Below are 21672 nucleotides of genomic sequence, written 5' to 3' on the forward strand. Positions count from 1 at the left end.
CTCAATGTTTTTAGGCTATATGATGGACATTTGAATAAAACTTACCTATCACCCACTATTCTGGGGAGAATCAAGTGAAATGATAGCTGTGAAAGCAGTTTGTGAATTGTAAAGTGCTTTAAATTTTGCTGTTGCAATTTTGACTTATGGTTCTGTAATAAAACATTATTTTTGGTAATGGATTTTGTGAGGACTACCTATACAGCTCGTGTGGTTAGGCTACTATCATTGTTTCTGTTTTGAATGCTGCTTAAAGTCCAGCTAATTAGTGACACTACAATCCAAGTCCTTTCACTCATCTCTTTCCCCTTCATCTTGCTAGCTCTGTTTTCCACAACTCAAACTGATAAATTTTACTTCTTATTTAGGACCTGTTGTGTAACTATAATCTATTGCTTTAATGAATAGCATTTAAATAAGCCTACTGTAAAACTATCTTTTAAATGAATTCTTATATGTTAGTATTACTAGCTTAGAATATTGTCATACATACAAAAGTAGCAAAATCATACTAATGTTTCTAGAGTTTATTACTGCGTATTACAGCTTTACATTTACAAAAAGAACATTATACCATCTTCAGCCAGTCTTAACAAACATTTATTGCTTACCTGCCATTTGTCAGACATTGTACTAGGTACTGGAGCTACAACTATGAACAAGGCATAGCCTTTGCCCTCTAGGAAATCACAATTTAGAGGAGAAAACAGGTAACTAGCTGTTTAAAATAAAGCATGTTAAGTGCTTTAGTAGAGGTATGTGTAGGGTTTTTGACGGGAACCACTCTCAGTCTAGAGAAGTCAGGGAAAACTTTCTAAATAAAGAATTATGAATGAGTATTGAAGGCTGTGTAGGTAGATACTGGTCTGGTTGATGAAAGAGAAGAGGGTATTTCAGGGCAAAAGATATTAAACAACATGTCTTCTTTGTAAAAGCTGTAGTTTGGAGTGTGGATTGAAAATGGACAAGGTTGAAGATAGGGAGACACTTGACTTGATGGAACTTCAGAGAATTTAATGATAATATTGGAGAGAAGGGATGGGAATCTCAAGGGAGATTATGACAATGTTTATAGAGTTATTTAGGAGGTAAAATGGGCCGGAGTTACTGTGTGATTCAATACAGAGAGTAAAGAAAAAAATAAAGAGTATACTTCCTGGGTATCTGGCTTAGGCAGCAAGATGGATAATGATGCTATTAACTAAGATGTGGAGCAGCAAATTTGAGAAGTTGGAGAAAATGGTGATTTCAGCTTGAGGTATGTGGAGTTGAAGCTATCTAGGAGACATCATGATGAAAATGTCTAACAGTTGTATATATGGGGTAGGTACTCTAGAAAGAGATTTAGACTTGCAGTAAAGTTTGAGAATCATCATGGAGGTAATTTTTTTTATAGCAGCCATGGATAGCTTCTGCAGACTATGTAGAAGGAGAAAAAAATAGAGGGCTAAGGAAGACACTCATGAGACTGCCAAAATTTAAATGAAAGAATAGACCAACAAGGAGAATATGCAGTGGCCAGAGACATTAAAGGAATAGGGATTGATTGGTATGCTAGAAACCAAGAAGTGAGAGTGTTTTATCAATAGAAAGGAGGGGGGACTTCCCTGGCAGTCCAGTGGTTAAGAATTTACCTTCCACTGCAGAGGGTTGTATGTTGAATCCCTGGTTGGGGAGCTAAGAAACCACATGCCTAGCAGCCAAAAAACCAGAACGTAATCAACAGAAGCAATATTGTAACAAATTCAATAAAGACTTTAAAAATGGTCCACATGAAAGAAAATCTAAAAAAAAAAAGAAAACAGAAAGGAGGGAATGGTCAATAGTATTATATGACAGAGAGGGTATGTAAGATGAATATGCAAAGTGTTACTGAATTTAGCAGTTAGCAGCTCATTTAGTATTTATGGTGATATGGTGGTAGAAGCCATATTACAGTGTCTTAAGCAGTAAAACATGCTATGTCCTTTTCACTGCATCATATCAGGTCAGTTTTCATTCCAGTCCCAAAGAAGGGCAATGCCAAAGAATGTTCAAACTACCCCATAATTGCATTCATTTCACATGCTAGCAAAGTAATGCTCAAAATTCCCCAAGCTAGGCTTCAACAGTACATGAACTGAGAACTCCCAGATGTTCAAGCTGGATTTAGAAAAGGCAGAGGAACCATAGATCAAATTGCCAACATCTGTTGGATCATAGAAAAAGCAAGAGAGTTCCAGAAAAACATCTATTTCTGCTTCATTGACTACGCTAAAGCCTTTGACTGTGTGGATCATAACAAACTATGGAAAATTCTTAAAGAGATGGGAATACCTGACCACTTGACCTGCCTCCTGAGAAACCTGTATGCAGGTCAAGAAACAACAGTTAGAAGTGGACATGGAACAACAGAATGGTTCCTAATTGGGAAAGGAGTACATCTAGGCTGTATATTGTCATCCTGCTTATTTAACTTATATGCAGAGTACATCAGGAGAAATATCAGACTGGATGAAACACAAGCTGGAATCAAGATTGCCGGGAGAAATATCAATGACCTCAGATACGCAGGTGACACCACCCTTATGTTTGAAAGCAAAGAGGAACTAAAAAGCCTCTTGATGAGGGTGAAAGAGGAGAGTGAAAAAGCTGGCTTAAAGTTCAATATTCAAAAGACGAAAATCATGGCATCCAGTCCCATCACTTCATGGCAAAGAGATGGAGAAACAATGGAAACAGTGACATTATTTTCTTGGGTTCTCAAATCACTGTAGATGGTGACTGCAGCCATGAAATTAAAAGACACTTGCTCCTTTGGAAGAGAAGCCATGACAAATCGCCTAGACAGCATATTAAAAAGCCGAGACATTACTTTGCTGACAGATGTCTGTCTAGTCAAAGCTATGGTTTTTCCAGTAGTCATGTATGGATGTGAGAGTTGGACCATAAAGAAGACTGAGGGCCAAAGAATTGATGCTTTTGAGAAGACTTTTTGGTGTTTGAGAAGACTTTTGAGAATCCCTTGGACTGAAAGGAAATCAAACCAGTCAATCCTAAAGGAAATCAACCCTCAATATTCATTAGAAGGACTGATGCTGAAGCCAAATCTCCAGTACTTTGGCCACCTGATGTGAAGAGCCTACTGATTAGAAAAGACCCTGATGCTGGGAAGGATTGAAGGCGGGAGGAGAAGGGGACGACAAGACAAGATAATTGAATTGTATCACTGACTCAATGGACATGAGTTTGAGCAAGCTCTGGGAGATGGTGAAGGACAGGGAAGTCTGGCGTGCTGCAGTCTATGGGGTTCGCGATGAGTCAGACACAACTGAGCGACTGAACAACATCGAGAATATCAGAGGATACGTGGTATTGATATGTCTTATTACTGGTGATGTTAACCTCCATTGCATGATTAACGGGATGTCTACTGGATTTCTCCAGTGAGAAGTACTATTTTCTCCTTTGTAATTAAAAAACACCTTGAGGTAGATTCTTTGAGAATACGCAAATACCATGTTTCTCCTTAAACTTTCACCAGGTCCTGTTAGCGTACCTACAACAGTTATTACTGTGATGTTCAGCTAATAAATACAGTTTTTTTGTTTCCTCATTTTACAATTGTTAATGGGACATCTTTTGTAAAGAAGAGCTGTTCCCTTCTCCCTCATTTAGTTATTCACTTATTTATATGAGGGTGAACTCAGAGATGTTAATAAAATATATTCTATGGATTATAATTTAATAATCTCAACTTTTATTTTGTTGCTCTAGTTGTCCTAGCTCTGGGCCACTAGAAGCTCCTTTAGATTGGCTCTTGTTTGTCCTTTGGAACAACCTCTATCCTTTATCATTGCTTCATTACTTTCTGACACCACTCAGTGTCCAAATTCATCTTGTATTTTCCCTGACCTGGTGTTGAAATCATCCATTTCTACCAGCAATCTTGTGCCTTTTATTGGAAAATGGTATGTAGAAATGAAGATCTAGATGCTAGATGACTGTGTATGTTAAAAAAGTAATCAGTTCTAAGTTCTAGGGACTGCCAGGATCCACAAATAAATGTATTTACTGGTTTTGATAACAAAGCTAGGAATGGTAATTAATTTCATGTAAGACTGGGAAAACCATTTAATTGTGATTATTATTTTATTTGATAAACTATCTTCAGAAATGTGTGTCCAGCTTTTCATTTGTTACTTCTGATTAAATGCCCTTAATATAATTCCATATTTGATTACTTTTAAAAAATTACTAGGTGAAATTTGTATAATATGAAAATAACCATTTTAAATTCAATAATTCAGTGACATTTAATACGTTTACAGTGTAGTACAGCCATCACCTTTAACTCTGAAGCATTTCCATTGCTCCAAAGTAAAACTCCTTATCTGTTAAGTAGTTTTCCCCATTCCTACCACCCACCAGGCCCCATCAGTCTGCATCCTGTCTCTTGATTTATCTGTTCTAGATATTTCATATGAATCGGATCATACAATATGTGACCTTCTAGGTCTGGCTTCTTTTCACTTAGCATAATAGTTCAGATATTCATCTATATTGTAGAATGTGTCAGTATTTCATCCCTTTAATGGCTGGATATTATTTCTTTGTATATGCATGCATATACCACAATTTTAATCCGTTCATCTGTTGAGGACCTTTGGGCCATTTCTACCTGTTGACTATTGTGAATCGTGCTGTTATAGACAAGAATGTACATGTATTATACTTGTTTGAGTTCCTGTTTTCAATTTTTTCTTCTTCAGATTTATTGAGATATAATTGGCACATAACAGTATTAAAGATATAAAACAATTATTTGATATATGTATATATTGTGAAATGATTAGCATAATTAGTTAACATCTGTCACCTCACATAGTGTTTTTTTCTTCTGATAAATACTTTCAAATTTACTCTCTTAGCAACTCTCAAATATACACTTGACCCTTGAACAATGTAGGGGCTGGAGGAACCAACCATCTGCACAGTTCAAAATCTGCAGGTAACATACAGTAGGGTTTCTGTTTAGGCATTTCCTCCATATCCATGGTTTGGCATCTGTGGATTCAACCAACCACAGATTGTGTAAGTGTACCCTCACAGTTCAGACCCTTGTTGTTTAAGTTAATGTTATAAAGTACAATATTATTATATAGTCACTATGCTCTATTTTTTGTTTCTTCCTGATCAGTCTTGGTAGATTTAATGTTTCTAGGAGTTTATCCATTTTTCTAGGTTGTCCAATTGGATTGGTTGGTGTATAACTCTTAAGATCTTTTGTATTTTTGTGATATCAGTGATAATGTCTCTTCATTTCTGGTTTTGTTTATTTGGAGTCTCTTTTTCTTGGCTAGTTTAGCTGAAGGTTTATCAATTTTGTTTTGGATTCAAAGAACCAATTTTTAATTTTGATAATCTTTCCTATTGTTCTCTTCTTCTCTATTCATTTTTGCTCTAATTTGTATTGTTTCCTTTTTTCTGCTAAGTTTGATCTTAGTTTCTGATTTTTTTAGTTGCTTGAGGTGTACAGTTAGGTTGATTGTTTCAGTTGTTTCTTTTTCCCCAATGTGTATTACTGTAAACTTGCCTTAGAACTACTTTCACTGCAGCCCATAAGTTTTAGTATGTTGTGTTTTCACTTTTGTCTCAAAGTATTTTTTAATTTTTAAAATTGAAGTATATTTGCTTTACACTGCTGTGTTCGTTTCTGCTGTACAGCAAAGTAACTCAGCCATACATATACATATATCCCTTCTTTTTTGGATTTCCTTCCCATTTAGATCACCATAGAGCATCAAGTAGAGTTTCCTGTGCCATACAGTAGGTTCTCATTAGCTATCTGTTTTATGCAGTGTACTGTATATATGTCAATCCCAGTCTTCCAATTCATCTGACTTATGCCCTCCCCCATCTCCATTTGCCCTTGGTATTTTTATGTTTGTTCTCTGTGTCCCTAGTTCTCCTTTGCAAATAAGATAATCTATACCATCTTTCTATATACAACATGTGTTAATCTATGATATTTTTCTTTTTCTGACTTGCTTCACTTTGTATGTCAGTGTCTAGGTCTATCCACATCTCTGCAGATGACACAGTTTCATTCCTTTTTATAGCTGAATGATATTCCATTGTATATATGTACCACACGTTCTTTATCCCATTCCTCTGTTGATGGACATTCAAATTGCTTCCAAGTCCTGGCTATTGTAAATAGTGCCGCAGTGAACATTGGGATGCATATATCTTTTTAAATTATGATTTTCTTTGGTGTATGCCCAATAGTGGGATTACTTGATCATATGGTAGTTTTATCCATACTCTTCTCCATAGTGTTCTGCATAAGGTTCTCCATAGTGGCTGTATCAATTTACATTCCCATTAGCAGCATAAGAGGGTTCTCTTTTCTCTACACTCTCTCCAATTTTTGTTGTTTGATGATGGCCATTCAGACCACCATGAGATAATTCATTGTAGTTTTGATTTGTTTTCTCTGATAATTAGTGATGTTGAGCATCTTTTCATGTGTTTGTTGGCCATCTGTATGTCTTCTCTGGAGAAGTGTCTATATAGGTCTTGGGCCCATTTTTTGATTGGGCTGTTGCTTTTTTTGATATTGAGCTGTGTGACCTGTTTGTATATTTTGGAGGTTAATCCTTTGTCAATTGCTTCATTTGCAGATATTTTCTCTCATTTTGAGGGTTGCCTTTTCATTATTCTTTGTCATTTCCTTTGCTGTACAAAAGCTTTTAAGTTTAATTAGGTCCCATTTATTTATTTTTGTTTTTATGTTCATTACTCTAGGAGGTGGGTCAAAAAAGATCTTGTTGCGATTTATGTCAGAGAGTCTTTTGCCTATGTTTTCCTCTAAGAGTTTTATAGTGTCTGGCATTACATTTAGGTCTTTAATCCCTTTTGAGTTCATTTTTGTGTATGGTATTAGGGAGTGTTCTAATTCCTTTCTTTTACATGTAGCTGTTGAGTTTTCCCAGCACCACTTGTTGAAGAGACTGTCTTTTCTCCATTTTATATTCTTGCCTCCTTTGTCAAGATTAGGTGACCTGGGTGTGTCAGTTTATCTCTGAGCTTTCCATCGTGTTGCATTAATCTATATTTCTGTTTGTGTCAGTACCATACTGTTTTGATGCCTATGGCTATATAGTCTGAAGTCAGGAAAGTTGATTCCTCCAGTTTCATTTTTCTTTCTCAGGATTGCTTTGGCTATTTTGGGTCTTTTGTGTTTCCGTACAAATTATAAAATTTTTTGTTCTAATTCTGTGAAAAATGCTATTGGTAATTTGATAGAAATTGCATTGAATCTGTAAATTGCTTAGGGTAGTATAGTCATTTTCACCATATTGATTCTTCCAATCCAAGAACATGGTGTATCTCTCCATCTGTTTGTATCGTCTTTGATTTCATTCATCAGTATCTTAATTTTTCTGCTTATAGGTGTTTTGCTTCCTTAGGAAGGTTAATTTTTAGGTATTTTTGTTGTTGTTGCAGTGGTAAGTGGGATTGTTTCCTTAATTTCTCTTTCTAAACATTCATTGTTTGTGTACAGGAATGCAAGGTATTTATATGTATTAATTTTGTATCCTTCAGCTTTGCTAAATTCATTGATTAGCTGTAGTAGTTTTCTGATGGGATCTTTAGGATTTTGTTTGCAGAGAATCATGTCATCTGCAAACAGTGAGAGTTTTTACTACTTCTTTCCCATTCTGGATTCCTTTTATTTCTTTTTCTTCTCTGATTGTTGTGGTTAGGACTTCCAAAACTACATTGAATAATAGTGGTGAGAGTGGACACTCTTGTCTTATTCTGATCTTAGAGGGAATGCTTTCAGTTTTTCACCATTGATAATGATATTTGCTGTGAGTTTGTTACATATGACTTTTATTGTGTTGAGGTCAGATCCCTCTATGCCTACTTTCTGGGATGTTTTTTTAATCATAAATAGGGGTTGAATTTTGTCAGAAGTTTTTTCTGCATCTATTGAGATGATCATATGGTTTTTCTTTAATTTGTTAATATAGTGTAACACATTGAATGATTTGCATATATTGAAGAATTCTTGAATCCCTGGGATAAACCCCACTTCATCAGGGTGTATGGTCCTTTTAATGTGTTGTTGGGTTCGGTTTTGCTAGTATTTTGTTGAGGCTTTTTGCATCTATGTTCATCAGTGATACTGTCTTGTAATCTTTTTTGTGATGTTTGTCAGGTTTTGGCATCAGGGTGATGGTGGCTTCATGGAATGAATTTGGGAGTGTTCCATCTCCTGCAATTTTTTGGAAGAGTTTGTGAAGAGTAGGTGTTAACTCTTCTCTGAATATTTGATAAAATTCACCAGTGATGCCATCTGGTCATGAACTTGTGTTGGTTGGAAGATTTTAATCACAGTTTCAATTTCAGTGCTTGTGGTTGGTTTGTTCATAATTTTTATTTCTTCCTGGTTCGGTCTTGGAAGGTTGTACTTTTCTAAGAATTTGTCCATTTCTTCCAGGTTGTCTGTTTTATTGACATACAGTTGCTTGTAGTAGTCTCTTATGATCCCTTTGTATTTCTGTGGTGTCTGTTGTAACTTCTTTTTCATTTCTAATTTTATTGATTCACATCTCCTCTCTTTTCCTTTTCTTAATGAGTCTTACTAAAGATTTATCAATTTTGTTTATCTCCTCAAAAAACTAACTTTTAGTTTCATTGATCTTTTGTTGTTATTGTTTTATTTCTATTTCGTGTATTTCTGCTCTGGTCTTTTTTATTTCTTCTGCTAACTTTTTTTTTTTTTTTTTTGATTCTTCATTGTCTTGGTTGCTTTAGGTGTGAAGTTAGTATGAGATTTTTCTTGTTTCTTGAGGTAGTATTGTATTGTTATAAATGTACCTCTTAAAAGTGCTTTTGCTGTATTGCACAGATTTTGCATCATCAAAAATAACCTTTTGTTTCTAGGTATTTTTTGATTTCTTCTTTGGTTTCTTCAGTGACCTTTTGGTTATTTAGTGTCATACTGTTTGGCCTCTATATGTCTGTATTTTTTTTTTTTTACAGTTTTTTTTTTCTTGTAATTTCTAATTTTACAGTGTTGTGGTCAGAAACTATGTTTAATATGATTGTAATTTTCTTAAATTTATGGAGGCTGGATTTGTGTCCTAAGATTGATCTACCCTGGAGAATATTTCTTGTGAAGTTGAGAATAACGTATATTTTGCTGTTTTTGCATAGAATGTCCTATAAATATCAGTTAAGTCTACCTGTTCTAATATGTCTTTTAACACTTGTGTTTCCTTAATTTTTTGTCTAATCTATCCATTGGTATAAGTAGAGTGTTTATGTCCTCCACTATTATTGTGTTACTATAGATTTCCTCTTTTTTGGCTGTTAGTATTTGCCTTACATATTGATATAATTCTATTGTGGGTGCATAAATATTTAAATTTGTTCTATTTCTTCTTGGAGTGGTACCTTCATCATTATGTAGTGTCCTTCCTTGTCTCTTGTCATAGTCTTCATTTTAAAGTCTATTTTATCTGATATGCAAATTGCTACTCCAGCTTTCTTTTGATTTTCATTTGCATGAAAGGATCTTTTTTCTGTACCCTTACTTTCCATCTATATGTGTCCCTATGTCTGAAGTGGGTCTCTTGTAGACAGTGTATAAACAGTTTTTGTGTGTGTGTGTGTGTGTGTGAGCATTCAGCCAGTCTGTGTCTTTCTGTTAGAACATTTAATCCATTTATATTTAAGATGATTAATGATAATGTATGTTCCTGTTGTTGTTCACTTGCTAAGTCATGTCCAACAGTTCAAGACATCATGGACTATAGCATGTCAGGATCCTCAGTCCTCCATTGTCTCAGAGTTTGCTCAAATTCATGTCTGTTGAGTTGGTGATGCTATGTAACCATCTCATTCTCTGTTGCCCTCTTCTCCATCACCTTTAGTCTTTCCAAGCATCAGGGTCTTTCCCAGTGAGCTGACAGTTTGCATCAGGTGGCCAAAGTAATAGAGCTTCAGCTTCAGCAGCAGACCTTCCAATGAATATTCAGGGTTGATATTCTTTAGGGTTGACTAGTTTAATCTCCTTGCAGGCCAAGGGACTCTCAAGCACAATTTGAAAGCATCAGTTCTTTGGCATTCACCCTTCTTTATGGTCCAACTGTCACATCCGTACATGATTACTGGGAAAACCATAGCTTTGACTCTACGGACCCTTACCAGCAAAGTGTCTCTGCTTTTTTAATACACTGTCTAGGTTTGTCATAGCTTTTGTTCCAAGGAGCAAGCATCTTTTAATTTCATGCCTGTAGTCACTGTCCACACTGATTTTGGAGCCAAAGAAAAATAAAATCTGTCACTGCTTCCACTTTTTCCCCCTTCTATTTGCCATGAAATGATGGGACAGGATGCCATGATCTTAGTTTTTTGAATGTTGAATTCCAAGCCAGCTTTTTCAGTCTCCTTTTTATCTTCATCAAGAGGCTCTTTAGTTTCTCTTCACATTCTATCATTAGAGTAGTATCATCTGTTGATACCTCTGGCAATCTTTATTCCAGCTTTTGATTCATCCAGCCCTGCATCTCAAATGATGTACTCTGCATATAGGGATTCCCAGGTGGTGCTAGTTGTAAAGAATCTGCCTGCAAATAAAGGAGACATAAGAGACATGGGTTTGATCCCTGGGTCAGGAAGATCCTCTGAAAGAGGGCATGGCAACCCACTCCAGTATTCTTGCCTGGAGAATCCCCAAGGACAGAGGAGCCTGGTGGGCTACAGTCCATAGGGTCATAAAGAATTGGACATGACTGAAGCAACTTAGCATGCATTCTGCATATAAATTAAATAAGCAAGAAGACAGTATACAACATTGTTGTACTCATTTCCCAGTTTTGAACCAGTCAGTTTTTCCAAGCTCGTTTCTGTTGCTTCTTGACCCCTATACATATTACTCAGGGACTGGTAACGTGTTCTGGATACTCCCATCACTTTATGAATGTTCCCCAGTTTCTTGTGATCCACACAGTAAAAGGCTTTAGCATAGTCAATGAAACAGAAGTAGATGCTTTTCTGCAACTCCTTCGTTTTCTTCATGAACCAGCGAATGTTGGCAATGTGGTCTCTGGTTCCTCTATCTTTGTAAAACCCAGCTTGTACATCTGTAAGTTCTTGGTTCAAGTATTGCTGAAATGTAGCTTGCAGGGTTTTTTTTTTATTTATTTATTTTAATTGGAGGCTAATCACTTTACAATATTGTATTGGTTTTGCCATACATCAGCATGAATCTGCCACGGGTGTACACATGTTTCCCATCCTGAACCCCCCTCCCACCTTCCTCCCCATCCCATCCATCCCTCTGGGTCATCCCAGTGCACCAGCCCCGAGCATCCTGTATCATACATCGAACCTGGACTGGCAATTTGTTTCACATATGATATTATACATGTTTCAATGCCATTCTCCCAAATCATCCCGCCCTTGCCCTCTCCCACAGAGTCCATGAGACTGTTCTGTACATCTGTGTCTCTTTTGCGGTCTCACATACAGGGTTATTGTTACCATCTTTCTAAATTCCATATATATGGGTTAGTATACTGTATTGGTGTTTTTCTTTCTGGCTTACTTCACTCTGTATAATAGGCTCCAGTTTCATCCACCTTATTTGAACTGATTCAAATGCATTCTTTTTAATAACTGAGTAATATTCCATTGTGTATATGTACCACAACTTTCTTATCCATTCATCTGCCGATGGACATCTAGGTTGCTTCCATGTCCTAGCTGTTGTAAACAGTGCTGCGATGAACATTGGAGTACACATGTCTCTTTCAATTCTGATTTCCTCAGTTTGTATGCCCAGCAGTGGGATTGCTGGGTTTTATGGCAGTTCTATTTTCAGTTTTTTAACGAATCTCCACACTCTTCTCCATAGTGTCTGTACTATGCTGGATTCCCACCAACAGTGTAAGAGGATTCCCTTCTTTCCACACCCTATCCAACATTCATTGTTTGTAGACTTTTTGATAGCAGCCATTCTGACCGGCGTGAGATGGTACTTCATTGTGGTTTTGATTTGCATCTCTCTGGTAATAAATGATGTTGATCATTTTTTCATGTGTTTGTTAGCCATCTGTTCACCCTCTTTGGAGAAATGTCTGTTTAGTTCTTTGGCCCATTTTTTGATTGGGTCTTTTATTTTTTTGGTATTGAGCAGCATGACCTGTTTGTATATATTTGAGATTAATTCTTTGTCAGTTGCTTCGTTTGCTATTATTTTTTCCCACTCTGAAGGCTGTCTTCACCTTGCTTATAGTTTCCTTCATTGGGCAAAAGCTTTTAAGTTTAATTTGTTCCCATTTGTTTATTTTTGTTTTTATTTCCGTTACTCTGAGAGGTGGGTCATAGAGGATCTTGTGCTTTATGTCACAGAGGGTTCTACCTATGTTTTCCTTTAGCAGTTTTATAGTTTCTGGTCTTACATATAGATCTTTAATCTATTTTATTTTTGTGTATAGTGTTAGAAAGTGTTCTAGTTTCATTCTTTTACAAATGGTTGACCAGTTTTCCCAGCACCACTTGTTAAAGACATTGTCTTTTCTCCATTGTGTATTTTTGCCTCCTTTGTCAAAGATAAGGTGTCCATAGGTGTGTGGATTTATCTCTGCTAAGTTGCTTCAGTCGTGTCCAACTCTGTGCAACCCCATAGACGGCAGCCCACCAGGCTCCCCCATCCCTGGGATTTTCCAGGCAAGAACACTGGAGTGGGTTGCCATTTCCTTCTCCAATGCATGAAAGTGAAAAGTGAAAGTGAAGTCGCTCAGTCGTGTCCGACTCTTAGCGGCCCCATGGACTGCAGCCTGCCAGGCTCCTCCGTCCATGGGATTTTCCAGGAAAGAACACTGGAGTGGGGTGCCATTGCCTTCTCCGTGGATTTATCTCTGGCCTTTCTATTTTGTCCCATTGATCTATATTTCTGTCTTTGTCCCAGTACCATACTGTCTTGATGAGTGTAGCTTTGTAGTAGAGCCTGAAGTCAGGCAGGTTGATTCCTCCAGTTCCATTCTTCTTTGTCAAGATTGCTTTGGGTATTCAAGGTTTTTTGTATTTCCATACAAATTGTGAAATTATTTCTTTTAGCTCTGTGAAAAATACCGTTGGTAGCTTGATAGGGATTGCATTGAATCTGTAGACTGCTTTGGGTAGTTTACTCATTTTTACTGTATTGATTCTTGCGATCCATGAACATGGTACATTTCTCCATGTATTGGTGTCATCTTTGATTTTTTTCATTAGTGTTTTGTAGTTTTCTATATAGGTCTTTTGTTCCTTTAGGTAGATTTTACTCCTAAGTATTGTATTCTTTTCATCACAATGTTGAATGGGATTGTGTCCTTAATTTTTCTTTCTCTTTTCTCACTGTTAGTGTATATGTAAGGGATTTCTATGTATTAATTTTATATACTTCAACTTTAGTATAGTCATTGTTTTGGGGTGAAATGTCCTATAGATATCAATTAAGTCTAACTGGTCCATTGTATCATTTAAAGTTTGTGTTTGCTAATTTTCTGTTTGGTTGATCTATCCATAGGTGTGAGTAGGGTATTAAAGTCTCCCACTATTACTGTGTTACTGTTAATTTCCCCTTTAATACATGTTAGCATTTGCCTGACATATTGTGCTGCTCCTATGTTGGGTACATATATATTTGTAATTGTTATATCTTCTTCTTGGATTGATCCTTTGGTCATTATGTAGTGTCCTTCTTTGTCTCTTTTCATGGCCTTTATTTCAAAGTCTATTTTATCTGATATGAGTATTGCTAATCCTGCTTTCTTTCTTTTCATCTCCATTTGCATGAAATACCTTTTTCCAGCCCTTCACTTTCAGTCTGTATGTGTCCCTTGGTTTGAGATGGGTCTCTTGTAGACAACATATATAGGGGTCTTGTTTTTGTATCTGTTCAGCCAGTCTTTGTCTTTTGGTTGGGGCATTCAACCCATCTACATTTAAGGTAATTATTGATAAGTATGATCCCATTGCCATTTACTTTGTTGTTTTGTGTTCAAATTTATAAACCTTTTTTGTGTTTCCTGTCCAGAGAAGATCCTTTAGCATTGGCTGAAGAGCTAGTTGGGTGGTGCTAAATTCTCTCAGCTTTTGCTTGTCTGTAAAGCTTTTGATTTCTCCTTCATATTTGAATGAGATCCTTCCTGGGTATAGTAATCTGGGTTGTAGGTTTTTCTCTTCCATCACTTTCTAAGTATGTCCTGCCATTCCCTTCTGGTCTGAAGAGTTTCTATCGAAGGATCAGCTGTTATCCTTATGGGGATATCCTTATGGTTATATCAGGTGGTGTGTTTTCAGGTGTCTGCGAGCCTAGTGTGACTTCAGGCAGCCTGTCTGCTGATGAGTGCTTGTTTTGAATGAGGTATGCAGTGCTAGAATATGCAGGGTCTTTGTTAGAACTGAATCTTTGTGTTGAGATGAACACTTCCAGGAGACTGTTCACTAATTAATATTTCCTGGGTCTGGGAATCGTTTGTTGGTACAGTGTCCTGGACTTGGCAGCCCTCCTCCAGAGGACCAGACCCCATGCCTGGGCAGGGAACTAAGAGTGCATAAGTGCATTGTGACTACAGGAAAATAGAAAAGGAAAATGTAACACAAACAAAACCCATGACAAATAGCAAGAAGAAAAAGAAACAACAGTACACACACAAACAAAAGAATAAAAGTAAAAGAAACCCAATCCAAGACAAAGGATAAGAACAAAACCAAAGAGGAACAAAGAATCAGACAGAAAGGAAAAAAAAGAACAAACAAATGAAAGGACTCAAAAATGAAAACAAGGACTAAATTATCAAAAACAAAACATGAAAAAACAAAAATATAAAGCAGACTAAGGAGAAACACAATCAATTTTGTACCTATATTTTCTTTATAATTTTTGCAACTTTGTTTTTGTTTTTTTCTCTCTCTTTCTTTTCCTTATTCTTTTCTTTAACATTGTATTTTTGAAATCCCAAACTCTACTCTAGATTTTTAATTTTTGTTTTTATGTATTTGTTACCAATTTTGTACCTTTAAGAACCCAATCTTCAGTACCCATTTTTCACTAGGGAGCGAGATTACTGGCTTGACTGCTCTCTCTCCCTTTGGACTCTCCTTTTTCTCCAATGGGTTGCCTGTGTCTCCTCCCTAACCCCTCTCTACTCTACCCAACTCTGTGAATTTCTGTGTCTTCCAGATGGTGGAGAACACTTAGGGAACTGATTACTGACTGGATCTTTCTCCCTCCTTTTCATCCCCACCTTTTATCCTCCTGGCCACCTCTGTCTCCTTCCTCCTTCTTCTTTTCTCTGTATAACTCTGTGAACATCTCTGGGCGGTTCAGTTGTGGAGTGCACATAAGGAAGTGATTACTGGCTAGCCCACTCTCTCCTCTATTGATTCCACCTCATCTCATTCGGGTCACCTCTAACTCCCTCCTCCCTCTTCTCTTCTCCATGTAACACTGTGAACCTCTCTGGGTGACCCTCACGGTGGAGAAACTTTTCATTGTTAACGTAGATGTTTTATCAGCAGTGCTGTATAGAAGGAGAAGTTTTGAAACTACTGTAAAAATAAGACCAATAACTGGAAGCAGGAGGCTTAAGTCCAAACCCTAACTCCAGGGAACTCCTGACTCCAGGGATCATTAATTGACAGAAGCTCATCAAACGCCTCCATACCTACACTGAAACCAAGCACTACACAAGGGCCAACAAGTTCCAGGGCAAGACATACCAAGCAAATTCTCCAGCAACACAGGAACACAGCCCTGAACTCCAAGATACAGGCTGCCCAAAGTCACCCCAAAACCATAGACATCTCATAACCCATTACTGGACACTTCACTGCACTCCAGAGAGAAGAAATACAGCTCCACCCACCAGAACACCGACACAAGCTTCCCTAACCAAGAAACCTTGACAAGCCACCTATACAAACCCACACACAGTGAGGAAACTCCACAATAAAGAGAACTCCACAAACTGACAGAATACAGAAAGGACACCCCAAACTCAGCAGTTTAAACAAGATGAAGAGACAGAGGAATACCCAGCAGATAAAGGAACAGGATAAATGTCCACCAAACCAAACAAAAGAGGAAGAGATAGGGAATCTACCTGATAAAGAATTCCGAATAATGATAGTGAAGTTGATCCAAAATCTTGAAATCAAAATAGAATCACAGATAAATAGCCTGGAGACAAGGATTGAGAAGATGCAAGAAAGGTTTAACAAGGACCTAGAAGACATAAAAAAGAGTCAATATATAATGAATAATGCAATAAATGAAATCAAAAACACTCTGGAGGCAACAAATAGTAGAATAACAGAGGCAGAAGATAGGATTAGTGAATTAGAAGATAGAATGGTAGAAATAAGTGAATCAGAGAGGAAAAAAGAAAAACGAATTAAAAGAAATGAGGACAATCTCAGAGACCTCCAGGACAATATTAAACGCTACAACACTCGAATCATAGGGGTCCCAGAAGAAGAAGACAAAAAGAAAGACCATGAGAAAATACTTGAGGAGATAATAGTTGAAAACTTCTCTAAAATGGGGAAGGAAATAATCACTCAAGTCCAAGAAACCCAGAGAGTCCCAAACAGGATAAACCCAAGGCGAAACACCCCAAGACACATATTAATCAAATTAACAAAGATCAAACACAAAGAACAAATATTAAAAGCAGCAAGGGAAAAACAACGAATAACACACAAGGGAATTCCCATAAGGATAACAGCTGATCTTTAAATAGAAACTCTTGAAGCCAGGAGGGAATGGCAAGACATACTTAAAGTGATGAAAGAAAATAACCTACAGCCCATATTATTGTACCCAGCAAGGATCTCATTCAAATATGAAGGAGAAATCAAAAGCTTTACAGACAAGGAAAAGTTGAGAGAATTCAGCAGCACCAAACCAGCTCTCCAACAAATACTAAAGGATCTTCTCTAGACAGGAAACACAAAAACGGTGTATAAATTCGAACCCAAAACAATAAAGTAAATGGCAACGGGATCATACTTATCGATAATTACCTTAAACGTAATGGGTTGAATGCCCCAACCAAAAGACAAAGACTGGCTGAATGGATACAAAAACAAGACCCCTACATATGTTGTCTACAAGAGACCCACCTCAAAACAGGGGACACATACAGACTGAAAGTGAAGGGCTGGAAAAAGATTTTCCATGCAAATAGGAACCAAAAGAAAGCAGGAGTAGCAATACTCATATCAGACAAAATAGACTTTAAAACAAAGGCTGTGAAAAGAGACAAAGAAGGTCACTACATAATGATCAAAGGATCAATCCAAGAAGAAGATATAAATATATATGCACCCAACACGGGAGCACTGCAATATGTAAGATAAACACTAAGAAGTATGAAAGGAGAAATTAACAATAACACAATAATAGTGGGAGACTTCAGTACCCCACTCACACCTATGGATAGATCAACTAAACAGAAAATTAACAAGGAAACACAAACTTTAAACAATACAATAGACCAGTTAGACCTAATTGATATCTATAGGACATTTTATCCCAAAACAATGACTTTCACCTTTTTCTCAAGCGCACATGGAACCTTCTCCAGGATAGATCACATCCTGGGCCATAAAGCTAGCCTTGGTAAATTCAAAAAAATTGAAATCATTCTAAGCATCTTTTCTGACCACAATGCAGTAAGATTAGATCTCAATTACAGGAGAAAAACTATTAAAAATTCCAACATATGGAGGCTGAACAACACGCTGCTGAATAACCAACAAATCACAGAAGATATCAAAAAAGAAATCAAAATTTGCATAGAAACGATTGAAAATGAAAACACAACAACCCAAAACCTGTGGGCTACTGTAAAAGCAGTCCTCAGGAGAAAGTTCATAGCAATACAGGCATACCTCAAGAAACAAGAAAAAAGTCAAATAAATAACCTAACTCTACACCTAAAGCAACTAGAAAAGGAAGAAATGAAGAACCCCAGGGTTAGTAGAAGGAAAGAAATCTTAAAACTTAGGGCAGAAATAAAAGCAAAAGAAACAAAAGAGACCATAGCAAAAATCAACAAAGCCAAAAGCTGGTTCTTTGAAAGGATAAATAAAATTGACAAACCATTAGCCAGACTCATCAAGAAACAAAGGGAGAAAAATCAAATCAATGAAATTAGAAATGAAACTGGAGAGATCACAACAGACAACACAGAAATACAAAGGATCATGAAAGACTACTAACAGCAATTATATGCCAATAAAATGGACAATGTGGAAGAAATGGACAAATTTTTACAAAGGTACAACTTTCCAAACCTGGACCAGGAAGAAATAGAAAATCTTAACAGACCCATCACAAGCACGGAAATTGAAACTGTGATCAAAAATCTTCCAGCAAACAAAAGCCCAGGTCCAGACGGCTTCACAGCTGAATTCTACCAAAAATTTAGAGAAGAGCTAACACCTGTCCTGCTCAAACTCTTGCAGAAAATTGCAGAGGAAGGTAAACTTCCAAACTCATTTTATGAGGCCACCATCACCCTAACACCAAAACCAGACAAAGATGCCACAAAAAAAGGAAACTACAGGCCAATATCACTGATGGACATAGATGCAAAAATCCTTAACAAAATTCTAGCAATCAGAATCCAACAACACATTAAAAAGATCATACACCATGACCAAGTGGGCTTTATCCCAGGGATGCAAGGATTCTTCAATATCCACAAATCAATCAATGTAATACACCACATTAACAAATTGAAAAATAAAAACCATATGATTATCTCAATAGATGCAGAGAAAGCCTTTGACAAAATTCAACATCCATTTATGATAAGAACTCTCCAGAAAGCAGGAATAGAAGGAACATACCTCAACATAATAAAAGCTATATATGACAAACCCACAGCAAACATTATCCTCAATGGTGAAAAATTGAAAGCATTTCCTCTAAAGTCAGGAACAAGACAAGGGTGCCCACTTTCACCATTACTATTCAACATAGTTTTGGAAGTTTTGGCCACAGCAATCAGAGCAGAGAAAGAAATAAAAGAAATCCAAATTGGAAAAGAAGAAGTAAAACTCTCACTGTTTGCAGATGACATGATCCTCTACATAGAAAACCCTAAAGACTCCACCAGAAAATTACTAGAACTAATTAATGATTATAGTAAAGTTCCAGGATATAAAATAAACACACAGAAATCCCTTGCATTCCTATACACTAATAATGAGAAAACAGAAAGAGAAATTAAGGAAACAATTCCATTCACCGTTGCAACGAAAAGAATAAAATACTTAGGAATATATCTACCTAAAGAAACTAAAGACCTATATATAGAAAACTATAAAACACTGGTGAAAGAAATCAAAGAGGACACTAATAGATGGAGAAATATACCATGTTCATGGATTGGAAGAATCAACTGTTCATGGATTGGAAGAATCAATATAGTGAAAATGAGTATACTACCCAAAGCAATTTATAGATTCAATGCAATCCCTATCAAGCTACCAACGGCATTCTTCACAGAGCTAGAACAAATAATTTCACAATTTGTATGGAAATACAAAAATCCTCAAATAGCCAAAGCGATCTTGAGAAAGAAGAATGGAACTGGAGGAATCAACCTACCTGACTTCAGGCTCTACTACAAAGCCACAGTCATCAAGACAGTGTGGTACTGGCACAAAGACAGAAATATAGATCAATGGAACAAAATAGAAAGCTCAGAGATAAATCCAGGCACATATGGACACCTTATCTTTGACAAAGGAGGCAAGAATATACAATGGATTAAAGACAATCTCTTTAACAAGTGGTGCTGGGAAATCTGGTCAACCACTTGTAAAAGAATGAAACTAGAACACTTTCTAATACCATACACAAAAATAAACTCAAAATGGATTAAAGATCTAAACGTAAGACCAGAAACTATAAAACTCCTAGAGGAGAACATAGGCAAAACACTCTGCGACATACATCACAGCAGGATCCTCTATGATCCACCTCCCAGAATATTGGAAATAAAAGCAAAAATAAACAAATGGGACCTAATTAAAGTTAAAAGCTTCTGCACAACAAAGGAAACTAAAAGCAAGGTGAAAAGACAGCCTTCAGAATGGGAGAAAATAATAGCAAATGAAACAACTGACAAACACCTAATCTCAAAAATATACAAGCAACTCCTACAGCTCAATTCCAGAAAAATAAATCACCCAATCAAAAAATGGGCCAAAGAACTAAATAGACATTTCTCCAAAGAAGACATACAGATGGCTAACAAACACATGAAAAGATGCTCAACATCACTCATTATCAGAGAAATGCAAATCAAAACCACTATGAGGTACCATTTCACACCAGTCAGAATGGCTGTGATCCAAAAGTCTACAAGCAATAAATGCTGGAGAGGATGTGGAGAAAAGGGAACCCTCTTACATTGTTGGTGGGAATGCAAACTAGTCCAGCCACTATGGATTCCTTAAAAAACTGGAAATAGAACTGCCTTATGATCCAGCAATCCCACTGCTGGGCATACACACTGAGGAAACCAGAAGGGAAAGAGACACGTGTACTCCAGTGTTCATCACAGTACTGTTTATAATAGCCAGGACATGGAAGCAACCTAGATGCCCATCAGCAGATGAATGGATAAGAAAGCAGTGGTACATATACACAATGGAGTATTACTTAGCCATTAAAAAGAATACATTTGAATCAGTTCTAATGAGGTGGATGAAACTGGAGCCTATTATACAGAGTGAAGTAAGCCAGAAAGAAAAACACCAATAACGTATACTAATGCGTATATATGAAATTTAGAAAGATGGTAACAATAACCCTGTGTACGAGACAGCAAAAGAGACACTGATGTATAGAACAGTCTTTTGGACTCTGTGGGAGAGGGAGAGGGTGGGATGATTTGGGAGAATGACATTGAAATACGTATAATATCATATATGAAACGAGTTGCCAGTCCAGGTTCAGTGCCCGATACTGGATGCTTGGGGCTGGTCCCCTGGGACGACCCAGAGGGATGGTATGGGGAGGTAGGAGGGAGGAGGGTTTAGGATGGGGAACACATGTATACCTGTGGCGAATTCATTTCGGTATTTTGCAAAACCAATACAATATTGTAAAGTTTAAAAATCAAATCAAATCAAAATGAAAAAAAAAGGAGAAAGACAAAGAAAACCTAAAACAAACAGAAAAATAAAGAACAGAAACAGTAAAAACACTAAACAACAGAAAAACAGTCAAAATGGAAGAAAATTTTTAATTAAAAAAAATGAAGTGGTATCAACAAAATCAGCTTCTTCTAGGGATACCAGTTTCTTCTTTGATTCATTTTTTCTTTTTTTCATACTTCCTGGTTGCAAGGAGATTTTTCTTGTCTTTTTAAGTGTGTCTTACACTAATATTAAGCAGGTGCTTTGTGAGAATGGTTTTGTTTGTAGACACATTCTTTATGTGCTTGTGAGAAGAGATGAATTCTGCATCCTCCTACTCTGCCAACTTGACTGCGGTATTTTCTAATTTCACTTTTAATATTTTTCTGTTCATCCATTGGTTGTGTAGGAATATTTTAGTTTCTATGTATTTTTGAGTTTTCCAGTTGTCTTTTTGATATTAAT

At 36.7% G+C, this 21672-nt stretch overlaps 1 protein-coding gene across 3 annotated transcripts in view; it reads left to right on the top strand.

The window, feature by feature from the left end:
- ABCB7 (ATP binding cassette subfamily B member 7) overlaps positions 1-21672 on the top strand; it is a 158626-nt gene that overhangs the window by 37554 nt on the left and 99400 nt on the right. The window lies entirely within an intron of this gene.

This window comes from Bos taurus, chromosome X, assembly GCF_002263795.3.
Source record: "Bos taurus isolate L1 Dominette 01449 registration number 42190680 breed Hereford chromosome X, ARS-UCD2.0, whole genome shotgun sequence".
Taxonomy (NCBI): Eukaryota; Metazoa; Chordata; class Mammalia; order Artiodactyla; family Bovidae; genus Bos; species Bos taurus.